Genomic DNA, 16,638 nt, shown 5'->3' with positions numbered 1-16,638 from the left:
TGTGCCACCTGACTTACCACTGGCTTGGCAAGTGACACAGGAGCGACAAAACTCCTTGACATCCTCTGACATGTGAGGCCAGTGAAAGTGTGGAACAAGCCTGTCCCACGTCTTGTTCTGGCCTAAGTGTCCTGCAAGGGGAATATCATGGGCCAAGGTAAGGAGGAATCCCCTAAACTGCAGAGGTATGACCAACCTCCTGGTCATGCCAGGCTTGGGGTCTCTAGCCTCTGAGTAAAGGAGTCCCTCATCCCAATACACAGTATGGGTACCTTTAGCATCCCCAGCAGCCTCAGCAGCAGCCTGCTGTCTGAGGGGTTCAAGGGAAGGGCAATCTAATTGAGCCTGCCTCAGGTCTGCCCTTGAGGGTCCCCCTGTCCCCAGAAACTCAACCTGGTCAGGTTCAAGTTCCTCTGAGACAGTCTCCTCTTGGACTGCAGAATCAGTTTCCTCTGAAACTTGATCCTCAACCTGGGGCAAGGTGGAAGGCTGGGCCTTTCCTCTCTTGCTCCTTCTCTTGGGTTGTGGCTGGTCTATTGTCTCAAGATCCACCACTGGTTCAGGAAGGCACTTCTTAGCCTGAGCCCTTGTCATGGCAAGGACATGCTCTGAAATCCCTAGCATTTCTGCATGAGTCCTGTACTCCACTTCTGACCATGCTGAGCTTTCAAGGTCATTGCCTAACAGACAGTCTACTGGTAGGTCTGCACTCACCACAACTTTCTTTAGGCCATCAACCCCTCCCCAGGAGAAGTTCACAACTGCCACACTATGGGAGGTAGTGGAGTTGCTGGCGTTGGTTACTAGGTAGCTCTCTCCTAGTACAATCTGTCCAGGGTCCACAAAGTCAGGTGTCACCATGGTGACACTGGCACATGTGTCCCTGTATGCTTGAGCCAGTTTCTCATTAATTAAGGGAGTCTGCCTGTATTTGCCCAGGTTAGTGGGGCTTACTGCAGTGGGCAACTCAATGTCCACATCATACAGGAGAACTGCCTGTGTAGGGACTCTGACTAGGCCAGATCCTACTTCAATACCCAGGGTCAACCCAGCTACACCCTTGGACTGTGTTCCACCACTGCTTACTGTACTTGGGGTTGCAGTTGCTTTAGGAGCTGTAGTGGTGGGAACTGGATTTGCCTTGGTGCACTCACTGCCCCAGTGTGAAACTGATTTGCAGGTATTACACCAAGGTGTCTTTGGACCTTTGTTCTTCTTCTTCTTGTTACCATTTTGGGAACCACCCTCCTTACTATTAGTTTGGGGGCCTGAAGACTTCTGGTCTTTTTCTTTATCTTTCTGATTCTGATTACCACCCTTCTGGTCTGTTTTCTTCTGGTCACCACCTTGGTTCTGGGGTTTCTGCTTAATCCTTGTTCTGACCCATTTGTCTGCCTTCTTTCCCAATTCTTGGGGAGAGGTCAGATCAGAGTCAATAAGGTATTGATGCAACAGCTGGTTTGTACAGTTATTAAGGATCTGTTCTCTCATCATAAGATTGTACAATCCTGTATAGTCTGAAACTTTACTTCCCTGCAACCAACCCTCCAAAGCCTTAGTGGCACACTCCACAAAATCAGTCCAGTCTTGAGTCTGTGCTTTCTGGGTGTCTCTGAACAACAACCTGTATTGCTCAGTGGTTAGGCCATACCCTTCAATGAGAGCACTCTTCAAAACAGAGTAGTTTTTGGCATCCTCAGGTCTAACTGTGAGGAGCCTGTCCCTCCCTTTCTCAGAAAAGGAGTACCACAAAATTGCAGCCCACTGATTCTCAGGAACCTGCTGTACCATGCAGGCTCTCTCAAGAGCAGTCATCCATTTGTGGATGTCATCCCCTTCTTTAAAGGGGGGCACAATTTTGGTCAGGTTTCTATTATCATAGGCCCTGTCTTTTTCTCTTGGAAAATTGCTGCCACCAGTGACATCTAAGCCACTTAATTTCTGCTCTCTTGCCAAGGCAAGTCTAGCTTGAGCCAAGGCTACCTCCTCCCTCTCTATCTGGAGTTTGACAGCCCTCATTCTGGCCCTATGTTCTAGCTTTTGAGAAGCATTCATGCCTCTCTGTGATTCTCTGGAGGCACTAGAAAGATGAGAGTCCCCTGAGGGAGATCTCACTCTTCTGTTGCCTGGGAGAATAACATGTTGGGTTCTGGGGAGGTGCTGGCCCTCTCCATTCCCCAGTAGGTCCAAGTTGGCCTGGCTAAGCCTACCAACTGGAACCTGGCTACCCTGATCCTGTACTTCTAAGTCCTCAACATCTGAGTCCTCATCCAAGTCATCATCATCCTCCTCTTCAGGGGGATCAACTACAGGGGGGTTCCCTCCATTTCCTGTGTCTAGGGAAGCTGCTTTAGCCTTCTCTAAGTCATCCTGTTCTAGGATTTCTACCAGGATTAGGCAGGTGGGGCTTCTGCCCCTTTTTAACCCTCTTGCTTTGCACAAGGCAATCAAGTCTCTGCGGGTTAATTTGTCATATCCAAAAGTTGCCTGGGTAAGGTCAACTGTCACAGGAGTAGACCCTGAGGTTTTTCCTGTGTCAGACATGGTTACTAGTGAGGTGTAAGTGGTGCACTTACCTACACTAAGTGTTTTCCTACTGGACCTTGCTAGTGAGTTGTAGTCAGGGGTGTGCTACTCCCTTCAACCTACAACTACTAAGTTCAGTAGAACTTAATATGCTAAGCTTTTGATTTTATATGTACCTAGAGGTACTTGATGTGATCTTTCAATTTGATATAAAGATTGCAATGGTAAAACAACAGCAAGCTCAAATCCGCACCGCTGCTCACCAATGTGAGAAGTTGGCCTGGTAGGGGATGTTTCCAATTCTGGAACCACCTACTACCTGACCAAACAATCCCTTATGGTGTCTGGTTGTAAGTCAACCTTATTAGACAAGCTATCCTAGGGGTAGCATGGACTAAGCAGCCTAAAGGCTTAACTTAAGAGGTCGTGTTAAGCGAGCTGTTTTACCACATACAATCCTGTAATACCAAATGAAAGGACACCACACAAGTATATATTATAAAAATATATGTTTTTATTACTAAAAACAATCCCCAGTATTCTTTATGAATAAAGGGGCACAAGCGTTAAATCAAAAAGCACTGTTTAAACATACAAGTTGCACAATTATGGATGAGGGCGGGTGGCCACTCAAACCATATACTAAACAAGTGGTATAAGAGAGGCCACTCGAACAGTGGTTAGGCCTAGGGCCTAGGGAATCGCTGGGAGCAGTCAGGACAAGCAATGCTGAAGTCGGGAATGGCCCTCGAGATTCGGGAGATGTGCGGAAAGCGCACGCATGCACCAATGTTAACCAATGGTGCGTAAAAGTCAAAGAGTTAAAGTTTAAGGACACTTCCGCTGAACCTAGAGGAACAAAACTTAACACACAGACCCTAGAGGTGTGCACCAGTGTGGGAACACCGGCGGAGCAAAGTTACCTCACCCACAGGAAGTGGGTGCACAGGGTCGAAGTGGCGTCGGGTTTTGACATGCAGGCTCTTGGTGCTTGAAGCTGAAAGGGCTGCAGGCAGGGTGAAGACGAAGTGTCCGGTGGAGTCCAAGGGTGGACTCAAGTTGTAGAGTACCTGAAAGCAGAGGGGACAGAGTCTGGGTCACTCAGCAGTGACCAGGGTGGAACCAGGACGGAACCAGGCAATGTCGGGCGCAATCAGGTGGTCGTCGAGGAGCTTCTCTCCGCTGTCACGTGGGCTCTGGGGCATCTGCGACGTCCAGGAGCAGGTCACGATCTGTCCCACGCAGGCTCTCACCGTCGGTGCAGTCGGCTTCAAGTTTGGAGCAAACAAGCCTTGGTAAGAGCAATCCACGCAGGATCGGAAGATTGCTTCTCACTCGGACCAGGAAGGTCAGAGTCGGGGCTCCTTTTCAGGGGAGCTGGTGTGGATCTGGAGCAACCAGATTCACGAGTCTTCTTAGGTAGTTCGTCGGCACAGGGACCACAAGCCAGCTGGCAAGTGACCGGGCCAACGCGTTGAGCCAAATCGTGCCAAAGGGCCCCACGCAGCACTCGTCGAGTGTGGAGGGCTGAACTTCGGCTCAGGAGTAGCTCAGGGTGGGGGCTTCTCAAACCCCGGTGCACAGCTTCGAGGGTCACTCGTGGGCTGCACGGTCAGCGTCTCGTGGTCACTTCAAGATGGCGTGCCCCACGCTTCCGGTCGCCTCCACGGGTCTCAGCTTTGCAGGGACTGTGGATCGGGCTGTTAGAAGCTGGGCAGGCTTGATCTCGTCGATCTCAGTCGCTCGAGTTCCGGCGGGAACTGCAACTAAGTAGACGTCGAGGGCTGGATGGTGCCTGCTGCTGCAGGGTGGTCACTCCTTGACCACAAGGGAGATTCTTCGGGCTTCCACGTTGAGATGGAGGGCGAAGGGTCCAGAATATCGTTTCAAATGTTTCTTCCAGGAAATCTGATGTGCATTGGCACTACTCCCACTCTTATTCGAATCTGGTGGGCGTGATTACCTGCTAGGTCCCCTCCTATGGGTGGGACCCAGGAAGTGGGTGGATACACCCCCTTCCTTTGATCCAGGCCGCCCTGGCACGAGGGCTGGAGTGCCCCAGAACCGGATTATGCAAGGGGCAGCCTTGTGCGCCCCAGGCAGTGTCTGGTTTCTTTCAAACCTCCCTGCTACAATACACTATCTCCTGTCTGGAGGGCGGTGACACCCTCCTGTGACAGGAAACCCTTTGTCCAGGACCCATTTGGTCGAGTTTCGGTCGACTGCAGGGGTCCAGACATTTGTCTGTGGCAGAGGCATCCATTTTGTGGATCTTAAGGCCTTTGGAGAAATCAACCGCATTAAAGTGAAGTAACATGTCTTACCCCTCTAGAGGGGTGGAATGCCATCCCCGTCGCCAGAACTGGCGAGGGGATGGTATTCCAAAGCGTATGACACCTTACACGACATGTTTTGATAAAGCCAAACCAAAGTTGCTAAATAACCGCGAGGGTTATAAGGCACTTAATAGTATATGGTATGGCATTATCCTGAAACAGCTTAGGGATTTGTTCCCGACGGCTGCAGACAGGCTCAGCTCATGCTAGAGCTCCATCTCACATAAAACCAGGCACCCAGCCTCCAGGATTGGTGAGGCCTGACTATAGGAGTGGCTCACAGGTTTACATGTGTCCAGATATAGGTTTAGACATAGGTATACTATATCTAAGCAAGGGGTGTGTACACCACCTTACCCCAGCTGAGTGATCAGCCAGTTGTGTCAATTTAAGAACCAGCCAGGGGTGGCAAAAGATATGCTGCAGCCCCTGGTAGGCCTTAGTGGCCCCTATGCCCTGTGCACCTATAGTGCATTCTACAGGGGCTGACAAGGAGTCCATTTCCAATTGGTATGTGCCTATAGCACATGTGTCATTAATTTAGTGAGAGAACAGCAGGCTGGGGGTCTGATCAGCAGGCCCACAGCCTCAGTAGTCGAAAACCAGTGAAGCAAAAAGCAAAAATTTGGGGTGACCATAGGATAGCAGACCCTACTCTCCTACAGTACCTCCGGCTGTAACTGAGCCGAGGGGAAGGTATGGGCGTAGGTGGCGCGGTGGAAATAAAACAAGAGACTGCGGACCAGAGAGGAGACACGACTACTCTTGTATGATTGGTTGGCCGCTAAGCTGGAAAATCGGAAGTGAAACTACAACCCTCCGGTAATTAGCGCGGCGAGATGGAACCAAAATCAAAGAATGTGACCAAATACAAGTGTGTGGTTGGTGAGAGACGCCCACATAGAGGTTAAATCTCGGCTAAATCTTGTAAAAGTATGAAAGTGATAAGAGTTCAAGATTTGACTACGAACCAAATAGGAGACAGGGCTCCTCTTAACTGATTGGTTTTCCACAACGCCGGAAACCGGAAGTTGACAAACATTACGGACAATTGTTGCAGACCAGAAAGGAGAGCAAGCTTGCTCCTTTATGATTGGCTACTCGCACAGCCACGGGAGCCGGGAAAGGAAAACTGTCTCTTTGATACTCGGTCGGGATAACAGCCCCCAAACTCGTGAAATGAAAACATAAGTCTATTAAATGGTAAAGTAAGATGGCCGCCGGGTAGGAGCTCCTCGTCGGAGCTCCGAGTGCTTGGGATTCCAATTTTGGATTTAATCCCTGTTAGCACTCAGTATCCCGGGTATCCGTAGTTACGCAACTGAATGTAACTACAACAGTAACTCAAGTAACTGGAACATATTCTTATCGGCGCGGGAGAGGACCTAATCGCCCCAGCCTTTACCGGACACCGGGCTGCTACTGTCCATTGCAGGCGCCTAGAACGGATGGCTGACTGCCTGGAGCTTGCAGGGGTGCTGACTGGAGCCTGCAGGGGAGAACAGATTGGGACCAGAGACACCCGCTGTGAGCCTACTGGGGCGCGGACTGAAGCCGGCAAGGGATTCCAGACTGGGATCGAGACATCCGCTGTGAGCCTGCTGGGGCGCTGACCGGAGCCAGCAGGGGATACCAGACTGTGACCAGAGACGCCCCTCGTGAGGGACTGCGAGAGAGCTGCCCTCTTGCTGCGCGGCGGTTCTGCCCGGATTCTTGCGGCGCCCATTGGAGAGTGGGCGCTCAGGCTCGGTGGGGTGGACTGAGCTGGCCCCCAACCACAATGGACGGCAGGAACTGGCTGATGGGGCGCTGACCGGAGCCAGCAGGGGATGCCTGACCGCTGACTGGGAGCAGAGACGCCCCCTGTGAGGATCTGCGAGGGAGCTGCCCTCATATTGCTCGGCGGATTCTACCCGGGCTCATGCGGTAAGAGTGGAGTCCCGAGGCTAAAGGCGAGGAAAGCGGGAGACACACGACATCGCCTAGCGAGGCGGGAAGGGTTGCAGCGTAGGAGCTCTGGATTGGCGGGCAACAGCGAGGTTCCTTCGGCAGACGTGACTCCCGGTGGCCCCCCTCTCATGCTGCTGCAAGGGCCATAGGAGCGGGCCTGCGGACCTACAGCCTTCTTGCGGTGCTGGCGGGGACCGAGGATCGGGCATGGGGTCTTGCACGCAGCCTGCCAGTAGTTCACCGCATCTTGCTTGCTTCACCTCTTGCCTAGACCCTGGATGCCTGCAAAGCGAGATATCGGCAATAATACTGCAATCTCAACTCTAAGGCGCCACAGAGTTGAAAATAACCATAAGGTATTTTATTTACTCCACTCGTCTCACATTTTTAAACTGCCATTGTTCATAAGGGCAGGGGTCACTAACTGAAACCATAAATCTCTGCCTTTACCTCCAGACGCCCACGAGGCTCCTCGGCATAACTCCTCCACACAGGTCCATCAAAATAGAGATAAGACTCCCTCCCAGAAGGCCCTTCCCTGCTCTCAAAGCAAGAACAACAAACGGAGGACTACTGTCTCCGACTCCCCTTCTTGGCGGCCACTTTAGACTGATCTTTCTCAGTGGCAGCCATCATGGACTAGTCAATCTCACTATTGGAGCATGACCTGAGAACCGGACACATAGACTAAGTTCCACTACCGCGCACCTTACTTAGCCTATATCGACATGCTCTTGTGATAGTGTATGCCTTCTATTGCAGCATTTTTACATCTATTTTGTTTTTATGCAATTGTTTTTTACCTGTAATGCACGGACTGCTACAACATATATTCTTGGATGCTCACAGTGTACAACGATTTGTTTCTTATGTATTGGTCCTATAACCTGTTGTCATGTAATTGTTTTTACCTGTAACGCACCGACTGCTACCTCATATATTTTTAGGTGCTCATAATCCACAACTATCTGTTTTTATGTATTGGTATTATAACCTGTAATGCACCGACTGCTACCTCATATTTACTTATGGGTGCTCACTAGTATCACCTGGTACATTTAACTCCTGTACTGCAACATTTGCTACCGCATATATCTTTTGGTTGCTCGCTAATGTCACTTGCGATTCATGTGACTTACTGTTGCTGTTGTATTTTGCTCCAGTATACTGACAGCACAATACAGCTACCTGTATTCGGTAAATTTAGGCAAACTGCACCCGTTTAACTTTTAATTCTTAACTTCCTGTAATGCACCGATGACTCTATTCACCGCCATCCCCTTCACCCCGGACTCCACTACCCTCACCCGCAACCACACCCCCTCCCCACGCACCAATCCTCAGAACTACACACATACCATTAACACTCATCTTTCCCGACATCACAGCTCCCACCCACACTGCTCTCACCCACAACCCCACCCCTTGCCCTCCTACCAACTCTCAGACCTCCACACATACCATTAACACCCCTCTGTCCCCTGACACAACAGCTCTCACCCACTCTCCTCTCTCCCCTGACATCACCCTCAACACCACCCCTTCCCCTTCAACCAACCCTCGGACCTCCACACATACCATTAACACTCCTCTCTCCCCTGACATCACAGCTCCCACCCACACTCCTCTCTCCCCTGACAGCACCCTCAACTCTGCCTCTACCAACCCTCGGACCTCTACACACTCCATAAACACTCCTCGCTCCCCTGACATCACAGCTCCCACCCACACTCCTCTCTCCCCTGACATCACAGCTCCCACCCACAACCTAGCTCAGCTCCGGAACGACACACACAACGACAATTCCCACCCTTTATCCCCACCCATCCTCAGCCCCCACTACCCTCTGACTAAATACGCAGAACACACTTCCTCTCTCTACTTAACTCCCCCACCTCTCAACAGGTCCACCATCAATCCCACTTCCCCCCCCCCCCCCACTCTCAGTCCTCACTACCATTACTGCACCCCCACCACCACTAACTTACACCCAGCCTCCACCCTGCTCTCTCCGCCCTCCACCAACCCCCTCTCTACCTCATCCATACCGCCCTCGCCCAAACTCTCTCTCCTCCCTAACTCCGGCCCGTACATGGACACTGACACAATGGAGCCCTGCACGAACACCAGCCTACCCCCCCTCCTAATTCACGGGTCAGTCATGCACCTCTGATCCCCGCTCACACCGCCATCGCATACCCCACGCTGGACAAGATCATGGCCACCCTCATCCAGGTCAAAGAAGAACTGCACATCATCAAAGAACTTCTCTGCACAAACCCCATACAACTCTCACCCAACTCAACCCACCAAGTAGTTCAAGTGTACTAATTACACTTGAACCACTACTTCGGACTCTTAAAGAATATGCACAGACCTTACTCCCTACTCGACCTCTTTGTTTATCTGTATTATCTGTATTTGTGATCTACATCGATTTGTGCTGTTAGCTTTACTGACTTAGCTGTCTGATTAGGATCTTGTACTCTCTCTATGTAAAGCGCTCTGATATCTGCAAAGATCTTGTTCGCGCTATATAAAACTTTCAAATAAAATAATAATAAATAAATAATAAAATAAAAAATAAAGTCACTATTCATATATAAAAATGATGTAATATACAAGACATGTTGATCATGAGGTCCACATGCTCCAAATACTCGGGAGAGAGCAGTGATATTAACGTTAGAGAAGGACCAAGTTGTGTCTCACTCATCCCACAGAAGGAGTAAGTCAACTCCCACACAAAAAATTAATAATCCTCTCTGGGTAACCTGGTCGTCCAAAAGATGATGCTGTTGGGACATCGGGTAGGTGGTCTGTGGGAACCCCAGAGTTGCGCAATATCCCTCTTGGCCACCATGTTACCAAGAATTGCCCAAAGAGTCTGAGCCGTATTATAGTCTGTGGGTTCCCAGACATTAAGAAGACACCTTCTGACACCGGGCAAGAGGGATACCCCAGTGACCCTTTCCATGATAGCATGCACTCTGGACCAGAAAGCAGCAACAGCAGGACACTCCCAAATAATATGCAAAAAAGTTCCACTCATACCACAGCCGCGCTTACATAGTCCATCAAGAGAGTAACCCATCCGTACCAGACGCGGACCCGTTACATACACACAGTGGAGAATCTTCAGCTGGACAAACCGGAGACGAGCGGGTACGGCCACCTCCTTAGGGGAGGAGACTGCCATTTGCCAATCCTCGTCATCCAGTTCAAGGCCATCTGCGGTCCACGAGGTCCTGAGACGCCCGAGCAAGTCAGCTCTGTTATTGATGAGCTTCTTATATAACAGGGATATGGTACTGTCAGGCAAATAGCCATCTAGGATGCGGTCCTCTAAAGGCGACGATTCAGGAATCTCAGTCCCCGGGGGGGAAAACCGAGAGCAATGCGTGTCGCACTTGAATATACCTGAAGTATTCCTTATCATCGAGCTTGTATTCCAGCTTAAGCGCCTCAAAAGTCTTAACATGCCCTTTGGACCAGAGATCCTCCAATCATACAGCGGGGTCATACGAGTCAGTCTATCACTCCATCCCGTAGCAGCAGTAGCATCTCGCCACACTCGCACAGCAATTCTTGTAGGGCCAGTCAGGTCTCCCAATGGCTTCGTGGAATACAGCGCCCTGCTAAAAGATGCTTATCCATTGAAAAGGCGGGAGTATAGCCAGGGGCGTAAGTCACGTGATTAACGGCGCTAAGCTGTGAAGCCCAGTAATAGCGTCTGATATCAGGGAGGGCGATGCCACCATCATAGCACGGCAAGGTGAGCTTGGGTAAGGAAATACGAGCACGCCCATCCCAGATCAGCCGCCTCTGAAGGCCTTCGACCGCATGGAAATACGCTGAAGGTATAGGATCATAGTAATTCTGCAGTGCATAAAGAAATCTGGGAAGCGACATCATCGTAAACAGCCGCTCGGCCCAATGGGGAAAGGGGAAGTCGTCGCCATAGTAGAACATCAAGTTTGAGCCTCTGGAGAGGGGCCAGAAGATTACGTTCATAACTGACATCGGAGTTTAGCGAGACATAAATCCCCAAATCCAGACTCAGCCACCTGTATTGGACATCTACGGGGCACCGGGGGGAGATCTCCGGCCAAAACATAAACGCATGGCTTGGACCAGTTGATGACAAGCCCCGAGTTCTTACCGAAAGAGGTGAGAACATCGAAAAGCACATTCAGAGACTTTCGGGGAGAGGTGAGGTACAGAAGAATGTCGTCAGCGTATAGCGAGACACAATCTTCAAAGTCCGGGGACCACCGGATGCCCTTAATGGAGGGCTCCCAGCGAAGCCACACCGCCAACGGCTCCAAAGCAAGGGCGAATAGTAACTGTGACAGTGGACAGCCCTGGCGGGTGCCACGTCCGAGCGCGAAAGTGCCAGAGACCCTGCCATTCACTACCACCTGGGCCAGTGGTCGTTCATAAAGAAGCCGCACCCAGGCGATGAATTGAGGGCCTAACCCGAACTTAGCGAGAGCCGCCCAGAGATACGGCCATTCTATCGTGTCAAAGGCCATAGTAGCGTCGAGGGAGGCCAAAATGGCCGTGGCCGACTCCGTGAGAGTCCCAGCTCTCGCGAGAACCCCATGGAGTCTCCTGAGATTAAGGGCGGTATTCCGGTGCGGGATGAAACCGGATTGATCCGGATGGATCAGGTCTCCAACTACCTTAACCAGGCGATTAGCAAGCAATTTAGCTAGAATCTTGGGTTCGGCATTGAGCAGCGAAATGGGCCGGTACGAGGCACATCGATCGCGCGGCTTACCTTCCTTGTGAATGACAACGATGGTGGCCAGACGCTGATCAGCAGGAAGGACACCATTATCAAGAGCCTCGACAAACATATCTCTCAAATAAGGCGCCATTGTGTCCGGCCGTAGCTTGTACAGCTCAATGGGTAATCCATTGGGCCCCATGGCCTTGCCCGACCGAAGCGCGCGGATGGCACCGGCGATCTCATCCACTGTAATGGGAGCGTCCATCAAGGATCTATCCTCATCAGAGAGGCTGGGTAAAGCGATATCACGTAACAGTAGGTGGGAATCACATTCATCCCTGTCGCTCACAGAGGCATAGACCGTCTTGAAGTGGTCCACGAAACAGTCCACAATTCCAGTAGGGTCAGACACACAATCCCCAGACGGCGTCTCAATCAACGGCACCACTCGATTCGCTCTCTTTCCTGTCCAGCCACGCAATGAGTTTACCCGCCTTATCACCCACATCATAGTCTACCCTGCTGCTCACTGCACATAACCCGAGCAGCATCGGTAACCAGGGCCCTATAATCAGCCTGTTTCAGAGCCAGGGAGTGAAGAGTGGCAGGGGTATCATTCCCACCCAGGGCGCCCTCTAGCACACCTATTTCATCTTCAAGGCGCGTCAGCTCCCCATTTCTGGCCTTTTTAACAGTTGCAATCGATGACAGTGAACAACCCCGAATTACAGTCTTGAAAGCTTCCCACAGTGAGACAGAGGAGGAAACAGACCCCACATTCACATCAAAGTAGCAATCGATAGCCTTGACCAGCTCAGAACGTGTCTTGGGATTTCTTAAATGCCAGGGATTAATAGGAGCCACTCTCCCTGCACCACCCGCACTAACAGCAACACTTAGCCACAAGGGACAGTGATCAAAAATACCCCTCGGGAGATGACTAACTTCTCGCACTGATGAAGATTGGGCCGACGGCAATAAGTAGTCAAGTCTGGAAAGACTACCGTGGACCCCAGAGTGAAAAGTGTATTGCAATTGCACAGGATGTAGCATCCTCCAACTATCCACCAACCCAAAAGTGTCCATGAGCTCAGAGAGCCACCTCTGGGAGTTCAGTAAGGCCCTGGGTGGGAAGCGACCAGAATCGCCCAAGAAGGAGACCATCGGGAAGCTTCAGCAAAAGCCGCCCAAGGTCGGCATAGGTAGTAGCTTGCAGACCCGGGGGGACATACAGGTTAACTATAGAGAGCCTTTTGCCCTCCCAACTCCCCGAGACTGCAACATATCGACCCCTGTCATCGAGCGCTACATTGTCTATTTCGAGGGCCAGGGAGGATCGGATCAGAACGCCCACCCCTCTAGAGCCAGAAGTGAAACCAGCATGGGCAACCAACTTGTAGCCACGCCTATTCAATTGCATGGCAAGCGTTCCCTATCAAATGGGTCTCCTGCAGCAATACAACATCAGGGGAGTGGCGTCTAAGGAATTGAGACAACACCACGTTTTATCTTATCACCTAACCCGTTAACGTTCCAGGACAGCAACCTCAACTCACCACCCCCCATCCCGGAAGCGGACCAGTGCCCTCCCCCCCAGACACCCAGCGTCAGTAGGATAAAAGCAACGTGTACAATGCCATGTGAAAATAACAAACACAAAAACGAAAACATTAACACTCCCCAACCCCCCAACCACCCCCGGTTCCAACACCCCCCACCCTGCATCCCTGCATACGACTCGAAAGCCACCCCAACATGCAGTGTGCCTGTCGCCCCTTCATAACTACACTACACAAAGAACCCAGGAGGAGGAAGAGGAGTCCCCGTACACCCGAACCACCCTCGGGCTCAACACGTATGACAATGTGACAAATGGAATAGCTCAGCTGATAAGCAAGTAAATGGAACTGGACATCAGGAACCACAATGTCACTCCCGATCGGAGGTGCCCCCCTCTGCTCCACCGGGGCGTCCGTTCAGATCGTCTCGTTTAGGCAGCGAATCAAGCCAGTCACTGGCGCAGTCTGGTCGATCGAAGAGAAAGGTCCGTTCCTCATGTTCGAAGCGCAGTCGAGCCGGAAACAACATAGCGTACTTAAATCCAAGATATCGTAGTCGCCTCTTGACCCCCTGAAACCCTATCCTCTGCCGCTGGACCTGCGGAGTAAAGTCCGGATAGATGTTGACTGTGCAATTGTCAATATTCAAGGGGCCCGGACCTCGGGAGGCTTGCAGGATAGCGTCTCTATCACGAAAGTGAAAAAGCCTAGTGATGATGGGCCTTGGGGGGGGGGGGGGGGGGGCTGTTGAATCTTCCCGCCTGGGAAACTGTATGCACGCTCAACAGCGAAGAATTTGGTGAGTCCAGCCGGGGCCAGATGGTTGAGGATCAGATCTTCGACAAGCAGGTCAACAGTAGTGCTATCGGGTTTTTCCGGCACTCCCACCAAGCGAATGTTGTTGCGCCGGGCCCTATTTTCATGCTGTAGGAAGGTAGATCCCTGACTATGGTTGCCCCCAACTTTTTGCCTGGTGTTTTGCTGGTTTTCTGACTTAGTTGACCTGAGGCCCTGCTATTCAGGACCTCAGGCCTACTGCTCTCTCTGTAAAATGGATTCCATGTACCCTAGGTACATATCTAATTGGATACTGAGTCACCTTATCAGTCCCTGTACAGTGTACCTTAGGTACCCAGGGCATAGGTGTACCCAGGGCCTACCAGGGGCTGCAGCATGTATTATGCCACCCTTGGCTGGCCATCCAAATCTGACACAACTGGCTGCACGACAGCTGGGGCGAGGTGGTGTAATCACCCTTTGCTTTAGATATAGTATTCCTATATCTAACCCTAAAATGGACACACAGATCTCCTATCAGTCACTCCTATGGCAGGCCTTAACAATCCTGAAGGCAGAGTGCTTGGAATCGTGTGAGATGGTGCTCTGGCATGAGCTGAGCCTGTCTGCGGCTCTCGGGATCCATCCCTTAGCCGTTTCCATGATATCGCATACCATATACTCTTAAGTGCATTATAATCCTCGCGGTTATATGCCAACTCTGGTATCGCTTTATCAAAACATGTCGAGTAAGGTGTCATACGAATTGGAATACTAACCCCTCGCCAATTCTGGCGACGGGGTTAGCATTCCACCCTTCTAGAGGGACACGACATGTATGTAACCCCTAACCCCGGTTAAAGTCAAACAGAGCCTCAGCTCCACAAAATGGATGCTGCCACCGAGACACAAGTCTGCCCTCCTGCTGCTGGGAGTCCTCCCAGAGCAGGAGATAAGGACAAAGGGTTTCCTGCCAGGGGCGGTGCCAGCACCGTCCCAGACAGGGTTTTGTGTATTGTAGGTAGGCAGGGCTTTAGAGGAAGGTGACTGCACGTGGCACCCCGGTGCTCACTGTGCATAGGCTGGCTGGAACCAGTTCCAGGGTCACTCCAGACCCTGTGCTGGGGAAAAGCCCGCCAAGGAAGTGGGTGTAACCACCCCCCTCCTAGTCCCACCCATAGGGCAGGACTTAGTCGCGTGCCAGCCCCCTTTTACAGGATAAAGGTAGGAACTGGCCCCCTTCCAAATCAGATCATCTTTGAATCCTGAAACTACTTTCTGCGAAAGGAACTCAAGACTTCTTCCTAAGATTTCTCCCTTGTGACTAAGGAGTAGTCACCCTGCATCCGCAGGCACCATCTAAGAACACTGCGGTCTGCTGCAAGTCCTTCCTCCGGAATCCGACTGCCCAGCTCGACGAGAACCGGCTTCCCTGGCACCTCTGACCTCTACCTGCATCATCAGTCACGCTGAGATTCGTGGGTGTGACGAGACCTCGAGGGACCGGCCATCTTCAAGACTGCACGACTTCTTTCCAGCAAGCCCGCCGAGTGAATTCCTGGTGAGTGCTTTGGGGTCCGAGAAGCCCCCACCCTGAGCAGCTCCAGCACCGAAGAGCAGCCCCCCAGCATCTCCACGATCTGCGTGGGGCCCTTCTGCTTTTTGCTGCTCACCGCGTTGTTTGGCTACTAGCCCGCTGGCTTGTGGCCTTCCTGACGACGCCCGACGACATTTCTGCTGCTGGTCTGGTTGCTCCAGACTGGCCCTTGCTTCCCTCCATCGGAGAAGTACCCTGGACCCTCCTGGTCCACTCAAGACGCCATTTTAGGGCCACTGCGTGGGCCTTGCATTTGCCAAGACTTGTTGCCCAATCCTGGGTCCAGCGACGTCGACAGCAAGAACCTTCGTGGGACAGCTCGCACCTCCATCCTGGTCGCCGACAACGCCTCCTGGTCCGAGAGACTGCAGAGCCCAGCAGCGCCCACTCACCTGACTGCGGTGACTTCGCCCGGTGCCATCCTGGTGCCCACTTAATCACTGGCTAGTGATTCAAGAACTTGGTCCCCTCTGCTTTCAGGTTTCCTTCTTCCTTGATCCAGGCTTGGATCCATCGAACTTTTCTTCACTGGTCGCCTGCCAGCAACTTCTTCCTTCCAGGCTCCTGGTCCGGCAACGAGATCCCCGACGTCTTTTCAGACCTATGCAGCTGCAGCCCCTGGGCTAGGTAACTTCGGCACTTCGGTGTCCCAGCATAGCCTCACTATCCTAGGGTCAGGATCCACTGTCGTTTTCTTCCTACCAGGTCGGGTTCGCCCGTGAACACTAACTTTGCCTTTACTAGCCTCCATAGACTTTGTCCCGCATCCCGCGTGAGAGTGCACACTCTGCACCCGAGTCCCCTGGGTCTCCTAGTAGTAATCTAACGATTCCCTAGTCCAGTCCTAGCGATTCCAAAGCCTATTAGAACTGTTACTTACCTGCTAGTAATTCGCATTCCACTTTTAAAGTATATGGTTTTTCGTGCCCCTCGGGCATTTGTGTATAACATGCTAACTTAAGTATTTTCGTAAGAGTTTTGTTGTGTGCCTAGCACCCTGTCCTCATAAAGAGTACAGGGTTGTTGTGATTCTAATAAATACACTGTTTATTTTCATAACACTTGTGTGGTGTCCTTTCACTGGGTGTTCAAGGGGTAATGTGATGGTAAAACAGCTGGCTTAACACGCCCTCTAGAGTCTTAGCCTTAGACTGCTCG

The sequence above is a fragment of the Lissotriton helveticus genome, chromosome 1_1 (genome assembly GCF_964261635.1).
Source record: "Lissotriton helveticus chromosome 1_1, aLisHel1.1, whole genome shotgun sequence".
Lineage (NCBI taxonomy): Eukaryota > Metazoa > Chordata > Amphibia > Caudata > Salamandridae > Lissotriton > Lissotriton helveticus.
This window is presented reverse-complemented; position numbering follows the sequence as displayed.